Source organism: Chlamydotis macqueenii, chromosome 5 (genome assembly GCF_036417535.1).
Source record: "Chlamydotis macqueenii isolate bChlMac1 chromosome 5, bChlMac1.mat, whole genome shotgun sequence".
Lineage (NCBI taxonomy): Eukaryota > Metazoa > Chordata > Aves > Otidiformes > Otididae > Chlamydotis > Chlamydotis macqueenii.
Window position 1 is genome coordinate 53,197,331 of NC_141560.1, and position 12,265 is coordinate 53,209,595.

Sequence of the window (12,265 nt, forward strand, 5' to 3'; positions counted from 1 at the left end):
GAGACACCAATGAACCGCCACATTGTGGCTCCTTGCTCTTCTTTACAGGGTCATCTGACCACAGACACTGGCAAGCCTCTAGCTAATACACACATATTCGTTTAGCATAAGCAATGCAGATTTGTTTCTTCTGATCCAGAGCTCCCAGGTTCATTCCCCAGGGACATCCCTACTCAGGGTTGTGTCCTTTTTTAGGAAGAAGAAGAGCTTACAAAGATCACATCTGTCCATATTTTATGAAGATCAGCTACTTACCAGAGCTGTGCAAAGAAGTAGTCAACCGGAAAATAATTTCTCTCCTAAAATAATTTAACAAGCACAAAGGATTCTTTTTCAGTGCCTTGAGATGTTAGGTTGGAATTCTTGTTGGCTCTCTAATAACTCAATAGATCACACAGTACTTGCCAGAGCCAGGCTTAAAAGCAAGCAAGAGCTAGGATAGCCTCAGCACAAATTGGTGAAACCAAACAGTCCTGATCTGCAGGAGTGCCTGCTCCCCATATCCTGGGTTACACAAGCAGTGATGCAGATGCATTTCATTGTGGACTTACTAAAGTCACCTACAATTACGTCCCTATGTACCAGGGGTGCTCAGGCACTCACTCTCAGTACTGACCCATGGAGAAACACAGATCTGTGCACTGCCACGTGAGCGCTCAGCAGCTTTCTGTTCCCTTGCTGGGGTTTTCCACAGGTTGCAAGGGACTGGTTTATGAAAGCCTCCACACCTAACTTAAATGAGGAATACAACATAAGCATCTTGGGAGTGGGCAGACATACTTACTGGCTCAGATAAAAGCTTTTATCTTGTATCTCACCAGTTACAATACCTTTATCATCCTACATGTACCAAGGCAAGTAACACCACTTTCCCCATCTCATTCCTGGCAACCTGAGGCATAAAGAGGCTATTTGACTTATTCAAGGCCATATGGGAAAACCCGAGACAAAGTAAAAATGTTAGATTGGAGTTCTTGCATCACCAGCACTGCAATTGTTCTTCTGAGGCTGTTTTCTCTATTACATAACTCCCACGAAGGGACTCCCTGGTAATAAAGCTCTACTGTAAGTAAGAAAGAAGATCTATATAAAGTGCAGCAGCAACACAAGAGTTCCATTCAAGTGATAAATTTCCAAAGACAGGATGATGCTGTGTGTTCTCCAATAGGAAGTCCTCAAAGGAGGTTTCTTCAGGGTTCCCATCACAGCCCAGGAGTCTAACTCTGATATACCGGTAGGAACAAACACAGGTTTCAGTTCTCCCTCGACCTCACACATGCACTCACCCAGTCTCTCTCTCTCTCACAGATACATATATTTACTTTTCTTTCAACAAATTCAAAAAAAGACAGTCAAGGTTTTCCAACTATCTTCACAGAGGATAGTTATGCAGCCCTTCCCAGGTCATGGCAAAACAGAGTCTGAAACCAGCTAACACCACTATGATTCTGTCTTCTTTTTACATCTGCTACATATTAGTGATGAGGTGGAAAAGGGAAAAAATGGGGAACAAGATGGTTTTGATTTACGTCAACTGACAAGGATTCATTTCTGGAACACTTTCAGGGTAAAATTTTGGTTATAAGAATAAAGAACACAACCAAAACTATGCAGTTGTCACCCGGCTCTTACTCTTTCCTCTCCTTTTTCAATCTGATGATGACAGGTTTAGAAAAATGACTGTTCTTACTTTATTAGAGCAGTACCTGCATGACTCAGCTGAGACCACAGCCCCATTACACAGTGTACAGGCAGGGCACAACACTGGTACTTCACTGGGAGCAGAGGAAAGAATGCAAGGTCCTGCACTCCTGAGTAGCCCTCCTATCCTCAGGGCTGTGCTCCCTCACCAAAACTCTCCTTTCTTCTACTCCACAATTCATGTACTTCCTTAAGGGTAGGGGTTGTTTGTTTTTTTTTTTTTCCAGACTATCATGCAAACACTTTCCCGCTATCTTCTGCACTGAGACCAAACTTGTCCTCTTCTGCCACTGTTCTCCAGTATTTCTCATTTGCCTTTCTCACTTTCTCCCAGGTCATTTCCTTATCTCCTACCTCTTCTTTTATCCTATGCTGCTCTACGCAATCCAAATGCCCTTAGAAAGCTTGCCAACCCTCTAGGCTCTTGAGGCTATTTCTTCTGTATAATATTGTGCATAATGCAACATTTCTTTTAGGAAAGATCAATAGGCCTAACAAAACCAACTGTAAACATCTCTTGCTTTTCAAGAATCTGATTTGATTTGCAGAACAGCTGAACTACCATCACTCCAGCAGGTTTCCATGGGACCTAGTGGGTGCTCAATCCTTCAGAAAAAAAAAAAAGTTTTATTTGTTCAACTACACAAGCAAGGGCAGAGCCTAGCTTAATGGCTTCACTGCGGCTAACTTCTGTCTGCACACTTGACTGGGAGTCAGAACTCCCCTTCAGTTCCTACCTTTGTCAATGACTTACTGATTCTGGGTAAGGACCTGAATTTTTCTTCCTCAGTTTCATCTGTAGAACAAAGATGACTGCATCTCTGTCACAGAATTGCCACAGATTCAACTCATCTGAGTTCATGGTGCTCTTTGAGGTCTTCAGATCAAGGGTGCTGGAAAGCACACAGTGTAAGAGTTATAGACCTGCTCTTGCATGACCACGTGCTGAAGAGCAATCAATCACAGAGGGAAAGGATGACACTCCTATCCTTTAACATATTTTTTTTTTCCACTTTGAACACAGTCTTGTTCATGTTTCATTTCTATCCTCTGCTTTCCCTCTTTGCCTTTGCCAGAAAGCCAGTTATCCAAGGAAACACAGGAAAGTACTGCTTATGCTACCATTATCAGGGAGATAAGCACCAGTCTCCAGCAGCCACAGGGCAGATAGCCCCAAAATTAAACTACAGTTTCTACTGTACACATTAAATAGAAGAACATTTCTGAAAATCCTTACATCTGAGCCAAATTTTATGCCTGTGGGAAGATTCTGAAGGCAATGAGACTATTCAGAAATTTAAAGTTACCACCATGCATAATTACTTACATTCCAGTTTTGGTATTGCAGTGATTCCTACAAGGCTGCTGCTTTCACATACATGCAGAGACAAGACACAAACCAAGCTTTCCTGCTGGTCTCCACACCTCACCCTGTGTAAACTCAAGAACAGCTTCCATCAACACACAGAAGACCACATGCATGTCCCAAACATATTTCTGGCCTGAAAAGTAACATTTAGTATTTCCTACCTTGATTATACTCAGCACCTCCAGTCAAGTTCAACATCCTGTTCTGCTAGGCACAATACAGGCACGTGAAGTTAGAGACAATTTCTGCACCTGGAAACTTGTGAGAATTCCTCTAGTTTCTCTGAAGTAAGGCCTAGGCATGCTGGTGACAGAAAAGGAAGTTTTTCTTTTCTCACCTGTGAAGAAAGGATAGCCTGCAGTGCCCAGTGCTGACTGATCAACCCAGTAACCTGGGTAACGTCCCACTGCTCCATCTGTATGCAGAACCAGGCCCTAGACCCATCAGGGCACAGAGAAAGTAACGGCAGAAGCTGAAATACTGAACGGGGATGGTAAGAAGACAGAAAAGAGTGCAAAACCCAAACAGGCACAGAGCAAAGACTGTCCTTGGGAAGGGAAAGAGCACTTGAAGGAAGAATAGCTAAAAAAAAAAAAACCCCACCTGAGACACATGATATGTTCGATGTTTGTCAGCCTTCTGTTTGTTGTATTTTAAACAAAAAATAAAAACAAAAAATTGGCCAGGCTTCTTGCTAGCTGCCTTTTTTTTGGTAAACTTTACCTGGGCTAGTTTCTGTGCCTCCTTTTCTGCTGTTTATAAGAGCAGACAATGATGAGCTGAACCCCCTCTTTGATGCAGATAAGGCTTCACTTCTGTGTCAGTTAAGGTCACTTGCATCTGTTTAGTCTTCTGTCTCAAGGGCTTCAATTCATCACAGCCAGCTTAGCCAGAGACTGAGATCATCCATTTGCAATGGCTGTGAGTCTGGTTCTGAATCTCAATGCAGGCAAACGCTTGCCAAGCTTTCCCCTGGTGCACATGCAGAAAGGACTGGAGAAATATCCAGGATCAGGCACACTCATAATCGCTGCCCATGCATCTCCAGCAAGGCCAATGTTTTTCTTCCAAATCTTCACTGAGAAGCTAACTCCTCTCTGCTGTGTATTAAACTGTACTATACAGGAAGGAGGCAGGGTATTGCAGGGCTGATTATACTGATTTGCCACAGCAAAATGCTCTGTCGTGCCATATGGTGAGAGCACATGATGGGTCTTGTGCTGCATGATTTGCTTCAAAGGCTGGATTTTACGGCCAGATATAAATTGGCCATAGAGTCTTCTGTGGGCTGATTCAGAAACAATGAGCTTCAACGCGGAAATTCCGGTGCCTAAAATACCCCCATCTGGGCACACAAATCTCTCTCTCTCTCTTTTTTTTTTTTTTTTTTTTTACTCTCTTTGGAGCAGAAATCCTTAAAGATTTAATCAGCCAGGATGGGAAATGCTGCTCAAAGCCATTCTGGTTCCAACCTGTGCTTCGTCCTTAGCAGATTAACACCACTCCCTTAAACCAGGTTGCTCTATTCAACAATCAGTGCTCAGTATTTCAAAACCTGGTCAGCTGTTATTACACGCTGTCCAGACACACAAAGCAGCACAAGACAATTCCACAGATTTCAACACTTGCTATTTAAGAATTAATATTAATTTTGTTGTTACAAGGGATAGAGAAGGGAAAAGGGGAGAGGAAGAAAGAATGTGCAGAAAGTAAAGAGTATGGCAAGTCTGACACGGCTCAGTTGATAAATGTTCCTGTTCCAGAGAAAGCATTCAGAAAAAAAATGTGCATCAAAAGAAAAGAAAGTCATGGTGGGCAATGGGAAAGGGAAGGTCAAGGCCTCTCAGCTAGCTGTCTCCCTTCCTTTGAGTAGACAAGCTCTTTTCCCTCAATAGCAAAGGGAGGCAAGGGACATAGTGGCTGACTTACCTGGCTTATCTGAGAGACCCAAGTTGGGTATCCTTCAAAAGAACAACAAAGAAACAAAACAAAAATGAAAGCCCAAACCTAGTCAGAAGCAAGCAGTTGCAGCTGTAGCGTTTCCAAGGTATTGTGGTAACTCAGAGGCTCAGATGTGTGAAATTATTTAGGTTGGAAGGGACCTCTGAAGTTACCTAGCTCAACCCCTTGCTCAAAGCAGGTCCAGCTAGATCAGGTCACCTTACTGGTTTTGCTTGACTTTCTTGCTTGACTTATGCTCAGATAGGGGAGGACACATGTTCCTTGATTGTCTCTGAGACAGTGGCAAAGGAAGTGGTGGATCCCAGGCTTTTTCATCCTTACCCTGCTGCATGCTGACAAGCGATCCTGGGAAGTCTTCTCTCCTGGGAAGCACTCTGCCTCCACCAGCAGTTACCGTGAGCAGATCCCAGAGTTCTTCAAATAGGGTATAACCTACTCCCCAGGAGAGTCCTCTGAATCCACAGCAGCAAGACTTTAGCCCAGACTCTGAAACCCAGGAAACTGTATCCCTTTTCCCTATATCCCTTCCTACAGCCTTGGTGAGCCATAGTATTTCCTATTATTCATCTGATGAGCCTGTTATCCAGCACGGTTTAGTGACTTCCTGAGTCCTAGATATTTGGCCTCCTTATCTGGTGCTGGTGAGGAGCTTCAGAGGCCAGTTGCTTTGCAGGACTATGAATTTCTTCACATTGTTTTCCAGTTTCTTATTTTCACTGACCGTCCCTTGTGTCAGGCAATCGGGTGCCTGTATTCGTCCTATTTACCTTCTTTATACCATTAATTACTGCCTTCTGCTTTGGCCCGATCCCTTCTTATTTGTCCTCTTAGAATAGTCTATAAAACTTCCAAACCTATCACAGAAGGTTTCTTTTCATTCTCATGCCTTTTTAGCATAAGAATGAGATTTGTGAACACCACAAATTACATGGCCAGATAAACAGTTCTTCTTCACTAGGGCCTCCTGGAAATTAGTTGCCAAATCCTGACCTGCACTCCTAACATATTATAAAGGGGCACTATTTTGGAAATTTTTTCTGCTGCATGGGCTCCTAAGTGTTTCTGCACATAGAGAACATAAGTGAGCACAAAGTAATGCCACCCAGGAGGAAGTCTGGGGAAGCAGGACATTTTGTTTTCCTACCAGATTAAAGATTGTCATCACAGCACATTCACCCAAGGAGCAAGCAAGAAAATTTTCTATGCTTGAGGAAGATGATAGTTCAAATGAAAAAATAAAATGAAAACCCAAGGTCAATAGACAGTGAATAATCTACCCCTCTGTGAGGTACAGTAATCCCTTTGAAAAGCACAGCCATAATCTGACACATCTACAGTGGCTTTCTGAAAGCAAAAAGAGGAGGAAATTTATTTGAAGAATTCTTCGTAACTATGTCACTGTGAAAGGCTACTGTTGAAAAAGACACTTGATAAAAATTAGTTGGCGCTGCCTCAATTCTCAGCTGGGCAGGAGACCCAGAGCAGGCCCTTAAACTGCACACTCCCCTGACAGTGCTGGCCCCACATCCTCACTGTGCCCTGCTGCTGTGCAACACACCCCACTTCTTGTGATGATATTTTTCCCTTCAAGAAGGAGTCTCAACCAGGAAAAAACAAAGGGACTGTTACGAAAGCTGTTGGCAAAAGATCCTGACTACTCTATGTCCTCAGCGCTGAACCACTACCAACACTTACACAGGTTACGACACAAGGTTTTAGTTTCCCAGTACAATTCATAGCTTTTTGAAAATGCTAGCTTAAAACCATTCCACCCCTTCTCCCACCCGATGGGTATGCCCACCCTCAGCCCAGCCCACTCCTCCCAGTGGGTGCCAGGTCAGCTCTTCACAAAGCCAGGCAGTGAACAGGACTGGGGAACTGAGGCAGCTTTAGAAAAACTACCCTCGCACTACCTCCCTTCCCCTAAATGTGTTTTCTGTTGTTTTTTCTCTAAAGAGGTGAGCCGGGTTGGTGCCCTGAGCAGGGTGGCAGCATGTGCAGTTGCACAGAACAATGGATGGAGATGCTGCTGCGCCTTAGGGGCCCAAGGTAGTGGCGGCAGTAGCTAAAACAGGTATTGCTCTCAAAACACCTGTATCATAGAACCATAGCCTTAATAAAGTAGCGTTTTACACTCATTTTGCAAACGATTTGATGACTAAACAAGTGGCAAGACTAGGTACAAAGACTACTTGTCCTCCTTTGTCACAATGACTAATGATAATGTTAAAGTTAACCGTACTTTATTCACCCATCAAAATATTATCCGCCCCAGGGGGGTACAATGTGGGAAAGATAAATGAGGAAATGAGAAGTCTAGCACCGTGTAGTTGCTCCTGAAGACTCCTGATTTATGTTGCTCAGGAGGGATGCCTTGCACTAAGCTGATATGTAGCAGAGTCATGCATCTGTTCAGTTATTTCAAATAGTTCAAAGACAGCTGCCTGCTTCATCAAAAGCACCCACGTGAGCACTAAGAGTGTGCAAGGCCACGTGTACGTAAAACAAAAGTGCACCCTGTTACAGGTACCGCATCAGTTTTTGTGAACACATGAGTCTGAGAAAGCACAATTATTAGGATTTTAAATTACTGGTCACATTTTTCACTAGTGATTAGCAATTAGAAACTTCAGAGTTTTTACAGAACTGTAAAGGAGCCACTCATGTTGAATTCCAATAATCTTCCTCCCATAATATCGGCATGAAATGAGATGTCAAGGCAAGAAAGATATTAAGTGTACACAGAGTTCTTCACTGCTCAGAAAGCACTGATTAGCTGGCTCCTCCCAACACTGACTTTCTTCATCTTCCCACCCCAGCAGATTTGAGGAGCTACATGAACTTGGGCAGTCAGCCTGCCGGCATTAATCATTTCCAAGATTACTCTTCACTATAAAGAGAGGTACACTCACAACACCTATCTTTATATTGCTAGTACTCCTATGCTGAGGAGCTGGTGTCAACTGCAAAACCAGCTACTAAACCACACATGTAGGTGTACAACAACCCTGGTCAAAGCTGCTAGGGAAACTCAACAGATCCTAAGTTATGGTGGCATCTGCACCTTAGATAAGTGTTGGTTAGCTTTTTTTTTTTTTTTTTTTTTTTTTTTTGAGTCTAATAACCATGAAGACAGAACAACATAAAAAGAGAAAATGAAAGATCTATAAGAGATGCCTAAAGGCAAGGAAAAATGCAGTCTGTGTGAACTATTCAAACAGATCCAGTCCTCATCACTCAGCAGCCAGGAGGGCCCATTTATCTTGCATTAGGTTTTTATGGCGTGCTTTTGCCTTGAGCAGGACTTTTGAGCTGTGACTATCTGAATAGGGAAGATTTAAATTTAAAGAAGAGAGTGACTGTAAATGTGTCATTTAAGTCCTTTACAAATGTTATTGCAAAAGGTAATGCAATTCAGAAGCCACCTCTTTTCAGTTAGTACAGAAAGCAGAAGCCAGGCGAGCCCGCTCCACTGTTTTAAAGCTCTGGTAGTGCAAGCAGGGGAGCACCCCTCCATAAAGCACTAAAACATGAGCCGCAGCTCGCCTGTCCGTTAAGTTCACCCATTGCTGTCCCTACTGGAGTTGTCCAGGGACATTTCAGATAAGCCGAGTGTAACATGTGCTCTAGTGTGCAAAAGATTAGATTTCACAAAACAAAATTTATAAATAAGATTTGTGTGTTGATTTTTGATGCCTAAGAGACATTGTAGGTATTTCAGCCATTTGCAACTGATCCCTAAGCAGCATATATCTTATTAACAGTGGCAATAACAAAAATCATTCCCCAGGAAATAAGTGCTCCATGAAATAGGACATATAGTCAGCTCAAATCTGGACACAGAAGGAACAGGTGGATATGTCCTCCTTATTTTTATTATAAAGAGCTACATCTTAAATCTGCCATACAAGCCCTAAGCCTTCAAACTGGTTGCAAATCAAGAATTAAAACAGCACTCACTCTCCCTAACTTCAGTTGCACTGCTGATGATAAAACTATGCATCAGCGCTAGAAACCATCCCTGTTAAATGTCCCATTTCATGCCAGAGGGGTAGCACATGCTTTCTCTCTCTAAGCCCAGCAGACAGCAGGCCAGTAAATGGTGCTGGGTATAAAGACACAGAATACCAGAAGGCATTACAGGAAAAATTCACGAGGAGGGTCCAGATGTGTTGGTCTCACATGTGTGATACAGTCCTGGCTGCTGCAGCGGACAGTGCTGAGAGGCTGTCACAACTGAAAGCTACTGGTCCTATGGCCTGATTTGCTCTCCAAGTACCAGTCCCTGCCTTTTCTTTGCTATTTAATAAAGGCATTTCAGTGATTACACACCTCGAGCGAGACACAAGGCGAGGTAACGCATCAGTCCTGCTGCTGAACCACACCAGCAGAGCACTAGCATCTGAAAGACTGCAAAGTCTCAAGACACATTATGATGGTCTCTGCTAAAGATGCTCAAGAAGAAATATCTGTGAATGGCAGCTCTCAAGAAACTGCAGAATCAGCTCAGAGGGATTTTGCTGTGATCATTACCTGACAACAGCTGTTGAAGGCGACCCAAAAATCTGTTAAGACATCAGCTGAAAAGTTCCCTATTGATTGAGATCATTCCTTTTGAACAAAAGCATCCTCTTCTCCTTTCAATAAAGGTGGTTGTTCTATTTCCTCTTCCTCCTCTCCCAAATAAAAGACCAGATCATTACTGACTGCTACCTACAGCTGATATCAGTGAAGCTAAACAGCTTTATCCCAGTTAAGCACAGAGGAAATAAGCCCTAGATTTTGTGTAATTCCTGTAGAGTGACTCCTAGCACATGATTTTTCTGTTGTCTCCGCTTTCCAACACCTTGCAACTTTCCCATACCTTCTCTTCCATTCAGGTTATGTGGCTACAAACATAGAAGAGCCAAAAATACCAAATTCCCTCAGATTTAGGAAAACTCAGATTAAATGTACTATATATTTTTATCAAGAAACCTGGGTGTGAGAACTTAAATCAAGTGTAGCATGCAGCTGAAGACATGAATTCGTATCTTCCATTCTTGGTGTGGTACAGTATCACAGATATTTCTCAATTTGTAATTCAGCAACAGTGCAAAAAAATGCAAAACTAGGCACCAGAGTCTATGTTCGGGGTTTACAGGCTTCTAAGAGAAGGCAGCCCACTTTCCTACTCCTTCCCATCCCAAAACCCTTGCAACAGACAGGTATGCTGCCCACATACCAGAATATAAATCCAGGACACAGAAAATGATTCTGCCATTTTTCCCCAAGAGGAATGCTTTGCCTCAGAATGTTCCCCAATGACAGCGCATCACAGAGCGCACACACCAGCCCCAAAAGGATGCCAGCCTACCCATAGCCCTGTATAAAACAAGTCACTCCAGTCTAGACGTACTCTGTGTTCATGAGCTGGCATGTTTCCCATCTGATGTTCTAAACATCGGAGCAACTTAATTTTCTTATGGCAAGTGGGAAAAAATATTTCCATCTCCTCTGCTTTCTGGTCAATGTTCAAATGCCAGGTATGCTGTATCAGCGATGAGATTCTGTATCATAGAAATGACAGAACTAGCATGGACTAGAACAGCACAGTGGCTTACACCAATAGCCAAGAAAGCAAAAACATCACCTAAAACATCTGAGAGAAACAGGTGACCTGTCTGCTACTCATACATGCTTATATTTATTGTCAAGGTATATAATCATAGAAACACCAACCCTCACATACACATACACACTTTTAAAAAGCAACAGGTGTCTTTAAAATGCTGCTCACCATCCACGAGTCTCTTCACAGGAAAGACTTGTTCACCTCCGCAGATATGTACAGAATGCACCATCATCACTCACTGACAGGGCTCCTATGAATAATGTCACACCTTTTTTTTCATATTTATTAAAGCAAATAAATATATAAATCACAGCTCCCATTCTACTTTCTGTGATGGATCATAAATTCATCTGTCATCAACTGATTTATTTGTTGTCAGCAACTTTGCTCTGACTTACATTCTCCCAATGAGGATGCAGGAGTAGGAAATCTATGCCATTTAGGGAATTCACTTGTTTAGATGAGAAGCAATTTTCCACCACCTCTGCAATAAACATCATACACCTTTAAATTTAAAAGGACTAGAAAACCTCAGCAATCTGGTTAAAGGCAGATCCTAGGTAGGTAGATAAGAGCTCCTTACAGTTTCACTAAAAACTGAAGCAACTTTTTAATGAAACATTTAATATCCTGGTATGCAGCAACACCAGGGATACAACTAAAATCTGCTGCAGCCTCTCAGTTTTCTACTGTTAAGTACAAAGTACTTTTCTGTACCCTTGCCAGCATTAAGCACATACCATCAGTCCAGCTCAAAGCCTGTTCCAAGCTCAGGAGACATCAGACCATTGTAGTTACCCAACACCACTCCAGGATTGCCTTTTATGCACCAGATGCCCTGTTAGTACAGGGTAAGTTGAAACAGGCTTTGGCACAGCTCTGAGGAAAAACAGGAGCTTCCTTTGCATGGCACAAAAAAAAAAAAAAGAGACCATGGCAGGATGTAACATGGATGCAGACCAGTCCATCTGACCTGGTTCAAGTAACATGAAGGGGAACAGCCTCCCTTAACTGATTGAAATCTAATGCCTATAATACTACTGAACATCCCAGGTATCCATAGTAGACCATTTCCCTACCCTCTCAGATATTCTGTAGTAGAAAAGCTTAAGGCAGTTAACTCAGCTGTGGCCACCAAGTATTTGCAGGCTTATGTAGGACCACAGTACACTAGTCCTAGGAAAGCACCATGCAGATGTGCTATATACATCATCTTCTCTTGCTTTGCTACTCTCAGGGGACTATGGCGAAGTTCCCTGCTGAAAAGAGGGTTGTGAGAAAGAAGCTTCCCCATGAACAGAGAGGTGTTAGCAAGGGGGCAAGGCTGCTGGCCCAAGAAGGAATCATAGGGAGAAGGAATTAATTTGGTGTGGGGTATTCTGAGCCTATTATGCACTTCCAATCAAAAGGAAAGGATTCACTACACCTACAATACAGAGATGCAAAATGAAAGGACCGTATTAAAGCGAGCTGGGAAAAGGGACAGATGAATCAACAGACACCAAGTCGACTATGGGAAGCCATCTGTGGTCTGAAGGAACAGGATGGGGGAAAGGAACAGCTGAAGATCACAATAAGCAGAAAAGTGTGAAGGCTTGCAAGAAGACACTCATCTAACA

At 42.9% G+C, this 12,265-nt stretch overlaps 1 protein-coding gene across 7 annotated transcripts in view; it reads right to left on the reverse strand.

Annotated features, from left to right (window-relative positions):
* The window catches only part of TSPAN4 (tetraspanin 4), a 455,141-nt gene that overhangs the window by 328,346 nt on the left and 114,530 nt on the right, over positions 1-12,265 (reverse strand). Inside the window, exon 1 of one of the 7 annotated variants that reach the window (XM_086748159.1) lies at positions 3,232-3,314. The exons of the other annotated variants lie outside the window; for them this stretch is intronic. The gene's annotated coding sequence lies outside the window, so the exon portion shown is untranslated. Of the gene's footprint in view, positions 1-3,231; positions 3,315-12,265 lie in introns of those variants that run through there. 7 annotated transcript variants of the gene reach the window in all.